Genomic DNA, 14,394 nt, shown 5'->3' with positions numbered 1-14,394 from the left:
ATTCAAAAATGTGTATCTCCTAATTGGTAGCTCCAAATGCTATGGTTCCAATTTTGTTAAGTTCCTGGTCATGTCTAGTATTTAACAAAAATATTATATGAGCACATGTTTTAGAAATTTTTGATGAATTAAATAGGACTTTGAAATGTGTTTTTAGATGCATGCAAAATTGTTTGAATTTTATCTTGAGTTTCTTTGGTCCAAAAATTATGAAATTTTGTGGGTAGTCTATTATTGCTTATTAGAAGCTCTGGTTAAAATTTCAGAGCTAGTGCATGTGTAGTTTTTAAGTTATAGAAATTCCTTTTATTAATGAATGGATCTTGTGTGAATTTTCATAATTTTTCTATAGATCCAGTAAAGGTAAAATTTGGTGAGTGCTATTCTTATACTATAAGGATGCTAGGAAAAATGGGAAATCTATTGCTTGACACTTTTTAATAAGGTTTCCTAATTATGCTAAAAATAGACATGCCACCTGTTATTTTGGATACAGCAACTTCTACTTGCCCAATGGCTTTGAAATTTTTATGGTAGTCTATGTGCAGCATGAGATAGCTACTGTAATTTTTGTAGATTTTTATGAATAGTTTTACTATATATTGCTTAAATCACCTAATTAACTAAATAAATTGGAAAAGGATATTAAATAATTTATTTAGAAGTTGGCACTATACTTTCTGATGTTTCTTAGGTATGAAAAACAAGTTGGTAAACTTGGTTTGATCAAATTATGCTTTTGCACAATCATTAAATAATTAAGTTAGTAACCCTGTCATTTTTGGACAGATTCTAAGTTTACTGGAATTCGATTTGGTTAACATAAGAATCATGCTTTGGTGTTTACAAATGTTTTGTAGATAATTTCATAAGCTTTCCAGAATGTCCTCATACAAGTCATTTGGAATTGTAGAACTTTGGTTGTGATTGAATTAAGGGACTACTTGTATGCATATGAAACTTTAAATTGTTAAATTATGTATACCTTTACTATTTCTAAGTTGTGGTAATGTTCCTAGGTGTTAGGCCTTTAATCGAAGATGAGCATCTTTATCTTAGGTTATGCAAGTTAGGTAAGTTGATCTTGTTATTTAAGTTAAGTTAGATACATGCTTAAAGTGATTTGAATAGGGCTAGTCTTACTCGGTAAACGAGTGTCCAGTGATGCTTTCGTAAACACTCACTGTGATTCATTCATCATTGAGCATCATGTCATTCCTTATGCATCCATGGTATTTATCTTGTGCATCGGCATGCAATAGGTGTATCGGAAGGAGTGACCCTGCTGGAATTCGAGGAACTGAGCGAGCAGCAGCAGCCGGCACCGGAGATTCAGGAGGAGCAGCCTTCAGGAGAAGTGCCAAACGAGGTCGCCGTTGAGTGCCCGGACCATCATCCTTGCAACTTTGTGAAAGGCAAGCCCCGGAGCATATTAAGCCTCCTAATTTCCGAAATGCAGTTACAGTATTATTGTTACATATATATATTGTTGCATTAAGTTTAGGTGTTGGATGCAAACAATTGCTGCATTGGTTACCCAATCCTTGTCCAGATATTGTTACCCTGAATCCTATGTAGCTCAGGCTCGTGTAGTGCTTAGCCCTGCTTAAACACGGTAGAAGTCAGGTGATTTCCTATCACCTACGAGATATAGGAATATACATGTGGCACGGTTGGCTATATTTGCTATCATGGAAAAGAACCAGTCTTAATTTGAAATAAAGACCGAGCGGAGGCTTGCCGGTCTGCAGTGACTCCGTCTGTGTCGATTAAGGACTGATTCTTGGAGCCTTTCCTGTTCATGTTGAACGCATACCTCTCTCTTAGTTGGCCGAGTCTAGAGACCGACCGCGAAGCCGAGTAGCTCAACTCAGGTCGGGAGTCGATAAGTATAAAGTACGCCTCGGAAGGGAGCCGTAGGCGTGAGTCCAAGGGCAGGTGATTTAAAAGTCCTGATCGTCCTGGCAGAAGGGTAATCCCTAAGAGCGCTGGCGCTGATCGAACCCGCGAATTTGGTTCCTGAGTTGTACCAAAGGTAACCCATGGCTACCCTTGCTAAGTATGCCAGGGTGAGAGTTAGGAATACCCCCTCAGCTGAGTTGTAATTCGATTCGAGTCGCCGTCTCTCCCGGTTAGTGAGAACTTGACGGGCTTATCTCCAATGTAGATACACTTAATAACTTAATGGTTCGGAAATGATGATATGATGATGATAGCCTTATTATACCTGCTATGGTTAATATTGTTTGCTCCTAATAAGTGAGTGTTCTAATATAGGTGCTAATCTAGTGGACAGGTAAATAATGATAAGCTTGATGCTAAGTTTAAATTAGTTACTATAATCATAAGCTCTTTTATGCAACTGTGTCAAGCTAGCCCACCTGAAAAGCCTTGCATGATCCTTGGTGTCTTTTATTTCTGGTTTTGACGGGTAAGTCTAGCAGAGTACCTTCTCGTACTCAGGGTTTATCTCCCACCTGTTGCAGATGACCAGTTCTACTTTGGTTGCTGCAAGTACTGCCTTCTCCCAGCTGGGGATGAAGACTAGACCGTTGGGCGCGGTCTCTACTAGTTCTCGTACCTGATAATGCTTTTGTGGGACATGACTCAACCTTGGCAATGTAATTGAAAACTATGATGTTTTGTACCAAACTATGTTGCTTCCGCACACTCAAACTTGATTTGTAATATTCTCTTTCAACTCTGATGGATGTAATCCGAATGCTACTTATGAAATGTTGTAACGGATGATGTGTTGTGTTGAATCACTACGATCTTGGTTTGTATGTCGAGAGTTGGTTGAAATCCTTTGTGATTTCTGGACTACCGGGATTATGGGAGCTTAAGTACAGGAATTTGATCGCTTCGGTGATTGTTTTTTATACTTACGTTCTTATGATTTGATCGGTTCTGTTACATAAACCTTGTGTCTCTTTGCATCACCATCCGGGACTGGGAACACGCAGGACAAATTTACTAGTTGGTTGAGGACCCGCCGGTCCAAAACACTGACAATATTCCTCTCAGTTTCTAATCTTTCCTTTGTATTTCAAGGCAAAGCACACGTTTCAAATTAATCCATATCAAATTAACTACCTTACCGTAATCCATAATTTTATTATTTTTACTCAACCCAATCCAATCTATCAATTAGTAGAACCCATGGTTTGCTAAAAAAAACCATATTTTTGCATACTAGTCCGTTTACACATCAAAAGTCAAACCCTGGACTTAAAATCGCTCATTTACACTTTATTCAAATTTTATAAAAGTTGATTCGAATTTGTTGGAGATGATTCAATAAAATAGGGAGCTAGCTCGTGCCAATTAGCACCGTCAGATCAACATATGGACCCCACGTCAAAGCTGGATCATGGAACTAACATCATGTTCGCTTGCCTATAAGTCGTACTTTTTCAACCAACGAATATTTTTTTTCTCTCACAACAAATCAGTCAACAGTACTATCAGTCATGGCTTAGCCAAACGAATAGGGCATAAACTCTTAAACTCACGCTCCAAAATTCTAACCAAGTTGAGTAAAATTTATTTGCTACGATTTGGTGTGACATAAAACTATTTGATGACAATTAGAATTGAGCAAAAGCTGACCCGGCCAGACCCAAGCCCGCCAAAATTTATCTTGTCCGTGAATCTTATTGGACAAGCCTGAATAAATGTGTTTTTGCATAGGAAATTTTTGGCTCGGACCAACCCCAAACAAAAAAATCTTTTATTTATTTCTATTGAAAAATAGCAGGTGGCTCGGCCAGGCTCGGGTCCAACCCGATCCCAGCGCAAAGTGGTCCGTCAGACACTATTGGGCATAAATTTTAGACATGAACTCAATCAACTATTGTGCCGGTCGATCCGACTCGACCCACAAGATCCTCAGGTCTAATGCTAATTAGCATAACAAGATCTACATGTGGACCCACATCAGAAGCTAGACCCTCGAACTAAGGGTCTATTTGGCAGGGCTCTGGCTCCTCTAGAGGAGCTGAAGCCGTTCTGGAAAACGTTTGGTAAAATGGCTCATTCGCACTAGACGACGTGAACCCACAGCAAGGAGCCACGCGAAACTCGTTTTTGAGGCTTCTTTTGCGCAAGCAAAAAAATAGCTCCGGCTCTTGACCAACTCCTCATGCGAAGCTATTTTCAAAACAGACGTCATATTGGAGCCCGAGCTGAAGCCCCTACAGAAGCTCTGCCAAAGAAGCTCTAAAAGCTTGCATCCACGTCTTAAAATTTTAACAAAACTGACTGTTTTTTTAAATGATTCAAAGTGATTAAAAACTACTCTACATCAATTTATGTCATGATCAACATGAGGTCCCCGTATCAAAACTCAAAAGGCAAACCCCCAATTAAAGTCCACGTTCACACCTTAAAATTTTAGGAAGTTTTTTTTAATCTGTTGAAAATAAAGTGATATGAAGCTACCAGAGGTGTTTATTTGCAAATGTATCATTGGCTATAAATGGGCTAGTCCTACTACGAGTGCTACCACCTCAAGGATACGAGGCAAGGGTATATAGCCTGTTCGTTTGATCGTATTTGGTTTATAAGTTATGACTTATTAATTAATGAATAATATTTTTCTCTTATATTAAATCAGTCAATGATACTTTCAGTCATGGCTTATAAGTCCAACCAGCCCAAACGAACACATCGATAATTGAAGCTGCTATTTCTGCATGCTGCTATACGAAAAATCACGACAAATGCAGCAGGGTCAGGGTGCCATGAATGAGCTCGTCTCCCAGGCATCCTTCTGCTCCCTGGCTCCCCGCCGTCCTTTTTTTCCGCGGCAGGCCACCAGTCAGTCCTCGAGTTCGTGTCCTGCGGCTGCGGGGTACCCGAGCAATGGCTACTGGGCGAAGAAGCACTCGATAAGCCCATGCACGATGGCTCTGAGTGGGTGGCCGGAGGCTCGCATGACTCGGCGGGCTCCGACCTGTCCAGCAACCCGGCGGCTGCGGTGGTCGGCCTGTCCGACCGCACGACGAGGAAGCGGGGCAGGAAGCCCGGGCCCCGGTCCGACAACCCCGGAATCAGCCATGTGGAGGCCGAGCGGCAGCGGCGGGAGAAGCTCAACCGCCGGTTCTGCGACTTCCGGGCCGCGGTGCCCACGGTGTCCCGGATGGACAAGGCGTCCCTGCTCGCCGACGTCGCCGCCTACATCGCCGAGCTGCGCGGTCGCGTGGAGCAGCTGGAGGCCGAGGCCAAGCAGCAGGTCGCGGCGAGGAAGCTGGGCGGCAACCCCGCCATGTGCCCAGCCTCTGGGGGGGGGCTCGAGGAGAAGCTGGAGGTGCGGATGGTCGGGCGCCATGGGGCGGCGGTGCGCCTGACGACGGCCTCGACATGCCACGCCCCCGCGCTCCTCATGGTCGCGCTGCGGTCGCTGGACCTGCCCGTGCAGAATGCGTGCGTGAGTCGCGTGGGAGGCTCAGCCACGGTGCAGGACGTGCCCGCCGCGCTGCAGGACGAAGGCTGCCTCCGCGCCGCGCTGCTCCACGTCCTGCAGCAGGACGAGATGAGCTCCGAGCAATGCAAGCTAATAAGCTCCGGTTGCCTAAGCTACGCGTTGGATCTATACACGCTCAATCAGTGGATCAACAATTAATCAACGTCCTTTTGTTGATCTATATCTTAATATACTACCTAGCTAGGTAATCAGATGCGCTTTAATCACTACCGGAAACAGAATGTAAGCCGAGTGCAATATGGTTCGTTGAGTGCAATTCATCAGGCACTCGGCAAACAAGCTCTTTGCCGAGTGCTATAAACAAAACACTCGGTAAAATAATTGCACTCGGCAAATGAGGCAAAAAACACTCGGCAAAGTTTGACACTCGACAAACTAAAAAACACTCGGCAAAACTAGACACTCGGCAAAGAAATATGTTTGCCGAGTGTAATTGCCTGACACTCGACAAAAAAATATGTTTACCGAGTGTAATTATTTAGCATTCGACAAATAATTTCACTTTTTTCCTCTTTTAAAAATATAGAAAAGAAGAAAATAGGAAAAAAGGTTTGCCAAGTGCAGACACTCGGTAAAGATAAGTTTGCCGAGTGCCATGATCTTACACTCGGCAAAGTGGTGCCTTGTATAAATACGTCACTAACCCTACTTTTCTCTCATTTCCCTCAGCTCCCGTCTGGATTACTGAAAGGTCCTAATAGCTAGAGGGGGTGAATATCCTATTAAAATAAAAACTACAACAACACTTAACAAACCGGTTAGATAATTATGAGGCGAAGTAAGTATTGCGCTAGCCTACTAAAATAGCAAGCCACCTACCATAATTCTAGTTTATATAGTTTCTATCCACACAATAGCTATGACACTACACTAAGTTAGTGTGCTCTTAAAAGCTAACTAAAGAGCCACACTAATTAAACTAACAAACTCTCACAACTAGATACACTAAAGAGATTGACAACTAGTTTGCGGTAATGTAAAAAGAGTGAGCAAGAAGGTTATACCGCCGTGTCGAGGAAGGAGCCAATTAATCACAAGAATGAATAACAATGAAAACCAATCACCTCGGAATCAATTGATGACACAATGATTTTTTATCGAGGTTCACTTGCTTGCCGATAAGCTAGTCCTCGTTGTGGCGATTCACTCACCTGGAGGTTCACGAGCTAATTGGCATCACACGCAAAACCCTCAATAGGGTGCTTCACAACCAAATCAAGATAAGGATCACACAAGCCACGAGCAATCCACTATAGTATATTTTGGCTCTCCGCTGGAAAAAGGTCAAGAACCCCTCACAATCATCACGATCGGAGCCAGAGACAATCACCACTCTCCGCTCGACGATCCTCGCTGCTCCAAGCCGTCTAGGTGGTGGCAACCACCAAAAGTAACAAAGCGAATCCCGTAGCGAAACACGAACATCAAGTGCCTCTAGATGCAAACACTCAAGCAATGCACTTGGATTCTCTCCAAATCTCATAAAGATGATGAATCAATGATGGAGATGAGTGGGAGTGCTTTGACTAAACTCACAAGGTTGCTATATCAATGTAAATGGCCAAGAGAGTGAGCTTAAGCCGGCTATAGGGCTTAAATAGAAACCCCCAAGAAATAGAGCCGTTGTACCCCTTCACTGGGCACAACACGGGGTGACCGGACGATCCAGTCATATTGACCGGACGCTGGACCTCAGCGTTCGGTCACACAATGCGTGCCACGTGTCCCCTCTCTTCAAATGTTGATCGCCCGATCTCAATGGTCAAGTGACGACCGGACGCAGTAGCTCAAAGTGACCGGACGCTGGACCTCAGCGTCCGGTCGTTTTTAGTAAGCATCCAGAAACGATTTTTCACGACCGGACGCGTCCGATCATGCTCGACCGGACTCTCCTAGCATCCGGTCACTCGGCGTCTCCTCTGTGTACTGCCATGTCAGCGGGACCGGACGCAACCAGTCAGCGTCTGGTCGCTTAATGACCCAGCGTCCGGTCAGAGACCGACGCTGTGCGCCCTCCGCTACCACTGACCGGACACGCCGGTCCAACCGAGACCAGCGTCCAGTCACTTACAGTGACCTCCGTCTTTTCTGTCTAGGGCGCCGGTGGCACTTTCGGACTGTCCGCACTCTATGGGCGGACATTCCGCCGGTGAAGTTCCTAACCCTTGCTCAAATGTGCCAACCACCAAGTGTATCACCTTGTGCACATGTGTTCGCATATTTTCATAAACATTTTCAAGGGTGTTAGCACTTCACTAGATCCTAAATGTATATGCAATGAGTTAGAGTATCTAGTGGCACTTTGATAACCACATTCCAATACGAGTTTCACCCCTCTTAATAGTACGGCTATCGAACCTAAATGTGATCACACTCTCTAAGTGTCTTGATCACCAAAACAAAATAGCTCCTACTATTTATACCTTTGCCTTGAGCCTTTTGTTTTTTTCTTTCTTCTTTTCAAGTCCAAACACTTGATCATCACCATGGAATCACCACCATCATGTCATGATCTTCATTTACTTTACCACTTGGAATGTGCTACATATCTCATGATCACTTGATAAACTAGGTTAGCACTTAGGGTTTCATTAATTCACCAAAACCAAACTAGAGCTTTCAATTAGAGCGGCGGCGGCTCGATCCCACCCAGTGGTGCCCTCTCCCCTCCACCTCGAAAGTCGTCGGCCTTCCCTAGCTCCCTTGCCGGCGCATCCCATGGATCCATCGAGGAGGCTGTGGATCCGGCGGCATCTTCATCCTCCCCACCGACGACATCTTCATCCTCCCATCCGGCTGTTGTGGGACTGGCGATGGCAGATCCAACCTCACGCGCATGGCGGCCACCTCTGATGGCATCTACACCATCCTGGTGGTGGTGGTGGCCGCTCATCCACCTCCCATCGCGGCGGCGCCTCCTCCACCTTCGCGGGTGGCAGTGCCCTCCCCGTAGTGTAGTCCCATGGCGGCCGTCCCCCAGGCTGTGGCGGTGGCACCCCCTCCCTTTGGCGGCAACGGCGGTGGCGGCCATCAATGGGTGGGCTGGAACTCCACGGCGATTGCTCGCCACTCTTGATCTTCACGGCCGTGCGGCCCCGGCGTGGATGGCCTCGGTGGCGGTGCATCCGGAGCATGGGGCGGCGGACCGCACCGCGTCGACACTCCCCTGCCGACGGTGGAGCAGCCCAAGTGTGGACGCCCTTGGTGGTGTCGGTGAATGCAGATTTGGTACACTCCTAGGCATATGCGGCCACCATGCCCCAAGCCTGCTGTGGATCTGGCGGCGGCCTCCACGTTCCCCAACGTCGGCGGTCCAACAGCTTCCAGAGGATGAACGCAGCGTAGTTGCCTATGGCATGGTGGCATCGGCGGCGGAGTGGTGGTGGCAGCGGGCGTGGTGGCGGCGGTGGTGTGGTGGTGGTGGTGGTTACTCGACAAAAAACACTCGGCAGAGACAACTTTGCTGAGTTCTTTTTTGCCAAGTACCGTTTGCCAGGTGTAACACTCAACAAATGCTTTGTCGAGTGTTTTTTTGTCTTCGCCATGTGCCATGGGCACACGGCAAACCTATGAATTCTGGTAGTGAATCTGCTCATGATGCTACTACTCGTGTGCAAAATAAGCGAATAATAACCAGTCTCAACGATCAGCAGGCCTCAGTCTTAGTGTCTTGGTGTGTACTGTAACGTATCAGCCGACCTCAGTCTTTTAGGTGATTAAAGCACAAAACTACTATCGATAAAGGATAGGGTCTGTCCTCTCAACAATCGCATTCTTGGATCCATCTTTTGGCAATGACCCAACAGCATACATCTGCTTGTTGTTTAGACTGCCTCCAACAGCCGATGCATCACGACATCCAAACCTAAAATGCCTACTCCACATCATTTTATCGAAAAAAACATGGTCCAACAGATGACGCAAATGACGGACCCATTTTAGGTGGGACGTGATGGAGAACGCAAATCTACATCGCGCCGCATGTTGCGTTTGGCTCCGGTCACGCCCCCCAAAATACTATTGCCATGACTTTTGGGTTGGCCGTTGGAAACAACAACATTTAGGTCTGTGATCCTTTGCCATAGCTTGACCCAAATCATCAAATACATCTTCTATTTAGGTCCCTGCTGTTGAAGATAGCCTTACAACACCCCTAAAAGGAGCCGTAATCCTCCTAAGTTTATGCAATAGTTCTTTTTTTCAACAGCTTTCTCTAAATCTGTACAGATATTACGTTGGATGTCTAGACATAGAAACATGTTATGAATCCACAACATATGACCACAGTTGCCCCATAACAACCATTAACTTACTGAGATTTTCTCATATTCCTCTGCCACCCTCGCCCTACATCCACTTCATCGGTGGCCTGTGATCGGCCTACGATCGGCCCGAGAGACCAAAATTGAGAAGTGTCTGTGATGAATGATTGACAGATGTTTTAGGCTTTTCCAGTTTAGTTCATAATTGATATGTGCTTGATAATGCTCATGGCTAACTGGAGGTGTCTTGTTGTGTTGCGTTGAGTGTGTTGTGCAACACGTCTCTTGGCTTTAGAGTGTGCACTGGTGTTGGGTGTGCCAAGACGCTCAACGGTGATGGAGAAGGTCAAGCAGATCTATGCACGATGGACTAGGAGCGATGAAGAGCGAATGAGAAGGCTTAGACTGAGGGACCATAGGCTAGAGAACATATCGTGTGCTGGTCAAATTGGGCACATGAAAAGCAAGAATGCATGGGTGATGAATACGGCATGGACACACATCTACATCGCTAGAGTACATGGATGATGAAGATGGCACTGATGATGGAGATGGCATGTGTCAAGTCAAGAAGGAAGGCGAAGGTTTCAGAGCTTGGCAGAGGTCGGACACGCATCAACATCGGTTAGTCACACCTAACAAGGCATGCATGAGGGTCTTTTGGTTTTGGTTCTCAAAACTAGGGCATCAGAGAAGGGTTTTAAAAGGGATCTTTGGATAGTTAGAGGTGGATTGAATTGCCTAATTAAAATTTTCTACAAGGAAAACACGTTAATCTAGGTCGCCAATATATAGACTAACTATAGAATATAGCAAGAGCAACTATACTAACAAATAAGCACCAAAAGGAGATCATATAATATTCAAATATTCAAGCTTGGAACCACAATATAGAGAATGACTTAAATCTAAAACTGGTTTTAATATTTTTTTGAGCTAAAGCAAATCTCTACACCTAAAAAGCCCTTAAGGGAATCGTTCACACAGTAGAACAAAATCACAAACAATCGTACACCGTTAAAAAAAACTCTCACACCTAAAAAGGAAAGGACTCCGCAGAACCAAATCATGGTAAAAAAAACAAAAAGGGGGCCTAAAAAGGATCAGACTCACCACCCCGCCATCAATTTCCACAAGATTACCGAAACAAAATCGATGGGGATCAGTATAATCTATCGCCACACTCGCCTGCGTCTCGGCGCAAACCCAGATGACGATGGCGCTTGATTGGCCATGGATGGACTCACGAGCGTGGAGGCCGCAGACCGGGGCCACGGGGTGTCGTTGCCACTGGGACGAGCGGTCACTGGGCAAGGAGGCCAGCTCGGGGATGGAGTGGAGTCTGTTGCAGTATGGGCGGAGTAGGATCCCATGCCGAGGGCGTGGCTATCCACGGGCCACACGACCGCTGGATGCCTCGACCCACTAGACTCCTCTATCCGCTCGTGCTGCCGCCCAACCCACCCCTTTTTGACTATGGCTAAACCGTTTTTCCTCTCCGCTAGTCTCGCTGCCCCACCCACAGGGACTCTGACTTCGCCTCAAAATTCTAGTCTGCCACAACCCACTAGGATTCTGAATTCAACCTTCAGTTCACCATGACCTGTTAGGACTCTGACCCCGCCCCAATGTGCCGGGACTCTAGAACTCCAACTACGCCCTGACACTCCTGTCTGCCAGGTCCGCCAAGCCTCCTGCACCCGGCTAAAGTGCAGTTTGGGGAGAGCCTACACGCTCGGATGGAGGAGCAGAGCGAAGCCACTTTTCCAAGTCGCTTCGAAGGATCTCTGCTCCAAAGAGCGTGATTTGCAGAAGGAGCAAAGCAAAGCAGACGTTTTCTACCATAGTTTGGTAGGCGAAGCCATGGAATGGCTCCTGGAGCGGGTTCGAGAGCTCTACCAAATAGGTCTCAATTAGGAAGCTATTCGTAGTTTGTTTTCTGTCCCTATCATACAACAAGAGCAAGGGCCTTACGCCCTTACCACAACTAGCTGTACCATTTTTAGCAAATAGCCATAAATGGGAAGCCTGACCACACCACCTTGAAAGCTCTAGTTTAGTTTTGGTTAATTGATGAAACCCTAAGTGCTAACCTAGTTTATCAAGATGATCATGAGATAGGTAGCACTACTCCAAGTGATGAAGCAATGACGGAGATCATGACATTGGTGATGATCAAATGCTTGAACTTGGAAAAGAAGAAAGAGAAAAACAAAAGGCTCAAGGCAAAGGTATAAAATGTAAGAGCCATTTTGTTTTAGTGATTAAGACACTTAGTGAGTGTGATCACATTTAGGATAGATAGCCATACTATTAAGAGGAGTGAAACTCGTATCGAAATATGGTTATCAAAGTGCCACTAGATGCTCTAATTCATTGCATATGCATTTAGGATCTAGTGGAGTGCTAACACCCTTGAAAATATTTGTAAAAATATGCTAACACTTGTGCACAAGGTGATACACTTGGTGGGTGGCACACATGAGCAAGGGTGAAGAAGTTTGAAGTGAAATGTAGTTGGTCGCAAAGATGCTGGCGTCGATCAACTGACCAGACGCTGGATCACCCAGCGACCGGACGCTGAAGGGCTACGTCCGGTCATGTTGTGAGATGACACAGTGACTAGGGTTAAGCACCAGATGCTGGTCTGTGTTCGGTCAAGCATGACCGGATGTGTCTGGTCGGCAAAAGATGGTTTTGGGAGCTTACTGGAATTGACCGGACACTGGGGTCTGAGCGTCCGGTCACTTGTGCCGGAGCATCCGGTCAGTTAATAGCCATTGAGATCTAGCAGCTCAGGTTTAACTCAGAATGACATGTGGCTTACATCAGGCGACCGGACGCTGGATCCAGCGTCCGGTCAACTGGACCGGAGCATTCGGTCACCCCGATCAGTGCTCAATGAAGGGGTACAACGACTCTATTTCGTGGGGGCTTCTATTTAAGCCCCATGGCCGGCTTAAGCTCACTCTCTTGCACATTTTCATTGACATAGCAACCTTGTGAGCTTAGCCAAAGCTCTCCCACTCATCTCCATCATTGATTCATCATCTTTGTGAGATTGGGAGAGAATCCAAGTGCATTGCTTGAGTGATTGCATCTAGAGGCACTTGGTATTTGTGTTGCGCTACGGATTTCGCTTGTTACTCTTGGTGGTTGCCACCACCTAGATGGTTCGGTGTAGCGGTGGAGGATCGGCACGAGTGGGTGATTGTTCAAGTCCGTCTCTGATGATTGTGAGGGGAGTTGTACCTTCCCCGGCGGAGTACCGAAAGGTAACTCTAGTAAATTGCTTGTGTCATTGAGTTACCTCACTTGTGGGTAGGTTCTTGCGGTATCCAATCGAGTGGACGAGGTTTATGAAACACCTCTTAGCCGCCGAACCACCAAGTGTTGGTCGACACAACGGGGATTAGCGTGTTGGCAAGCACGTGAACCTCGGGAGAAAAATCGGTTGTCTCTTGTCATTTGCATTCTCCCGGTGATTGGTTTGATCTTCATCTTGTGATTGGTTCATTCCTCTACACGGCGGTACAACCATCCTACTCACTTGTTTATATTCTTGCAAACTAGTTGTAGCAAGCTCTTTAGTGTAATTAGATTTGAGAGCTTGCTTTGCTATTTAAGTTTGCTTAGTGGAGTTCTTTAGAGTAGAAAGATTGAGAGCTCTTAGTGAGTAGTATCATAGCAAGTTGTGTGTCTAGCTATCATTGCAACTAGAATTGTTGGATAGGTGGCTTGCAACCCTCGTAAAGCTAGAGCAAGTTTGCATTACGCTATTTGTCTTACTAATCAAATTGCTCTAGTTGATTTGTAGAATTTTAAATAGGCTATTCACCCCCCTCTAGCCATATTAGGACATTTCAAGTGGTATCAGAGCCATGGTCACCGTTTGATTGAAGGCTTAACAACCTCGGTATCAAATTATAGCTCAAGTTGTGTTCAACCATGTGGGGGGCAAACCACCATTCTTTGATGGCACATCCTATGGTTATTGGAAGAGAAAGATGAGAATGTATCTTGGTTCAATAAATGATCAAGTATGAGAAGTGACCGAGAATGACTATGCTATCATCGATCCCGATGATCCCACCAACCAAAACAAGATCAACAAGCAATGTAACACAATGGCTCTCAACACCATATACAATGCTATTGATTCCAAGGTGTTTGAGCAAATCAAAGATTGTGAAAGAGCAAATGAGGTGTGGAGGAGATTAGAGGAAACATATAAGGGCACACCGGCAGTGAAGAGTGCCAAGTTGTACATCCTCAAGGACAAGTTGACAAGTTTCAAGATGAAGAATGATGAGAGCATTCCAGAGATGTTCTATCGATTGCAAGTCATTGTCAACGACTTGAAGTTATTGGGAGAGAAGATCAAGGATGATGATGTCTCTCATCGATTCTTGATGTGCTTACCTCCAAGATTTGAGATGTTGAGATTGCTCATCATAAGAGGAGGATTGAAGGACATTACCCCCAACCAAGTACTAGGTGATGTCATGACACAAGAGACATATCGTGTGGAAAGGGAGGGGGATGACAAGGATGATAAGAAGGAAGAAGAGGACAAGAAGAAGAAGAGTATAGCATTCAAGGCTAGCTCATCAACATCCAAGAAAGAATCAAGTGATGATGATG

At 45.6% G+C, this 14,394-nt stretch overlaps 1 pseudogene; it reads left to right on the top strand.

Moving 5' to 3' along the window:
* The first annotated feature begins 4,745 nt into the window (after nt 1-4,745).
* On the top strand, nt 4,746-5,626 carry LOC136469591 (transcription factor MYC3-like; annotated as a pseudogene).
* The last annotated feature ends 8,768 nt before the right edge of the window (nt 5,627-14,394 follow it).

The sequence above is a fragment of the Miscanthus floridulus genome, chromosome 8 (genome assembly GCF_019320115.1).
Source record: "Miscanthus floridulus cultivar M001 chromosome 8, ASM1932011v1, whole genome shotgun sequence".
NCBI classification, from domain to species: Eukaryota; Viridiplantae; Streptophyta; class Magnoliopsida; order Poales; family Poaceae; genus Miscanthus; species Miscanthus floridulus.
This window is presented reverse-complemented; position numbering and strand designations above follow the sequence as displayed.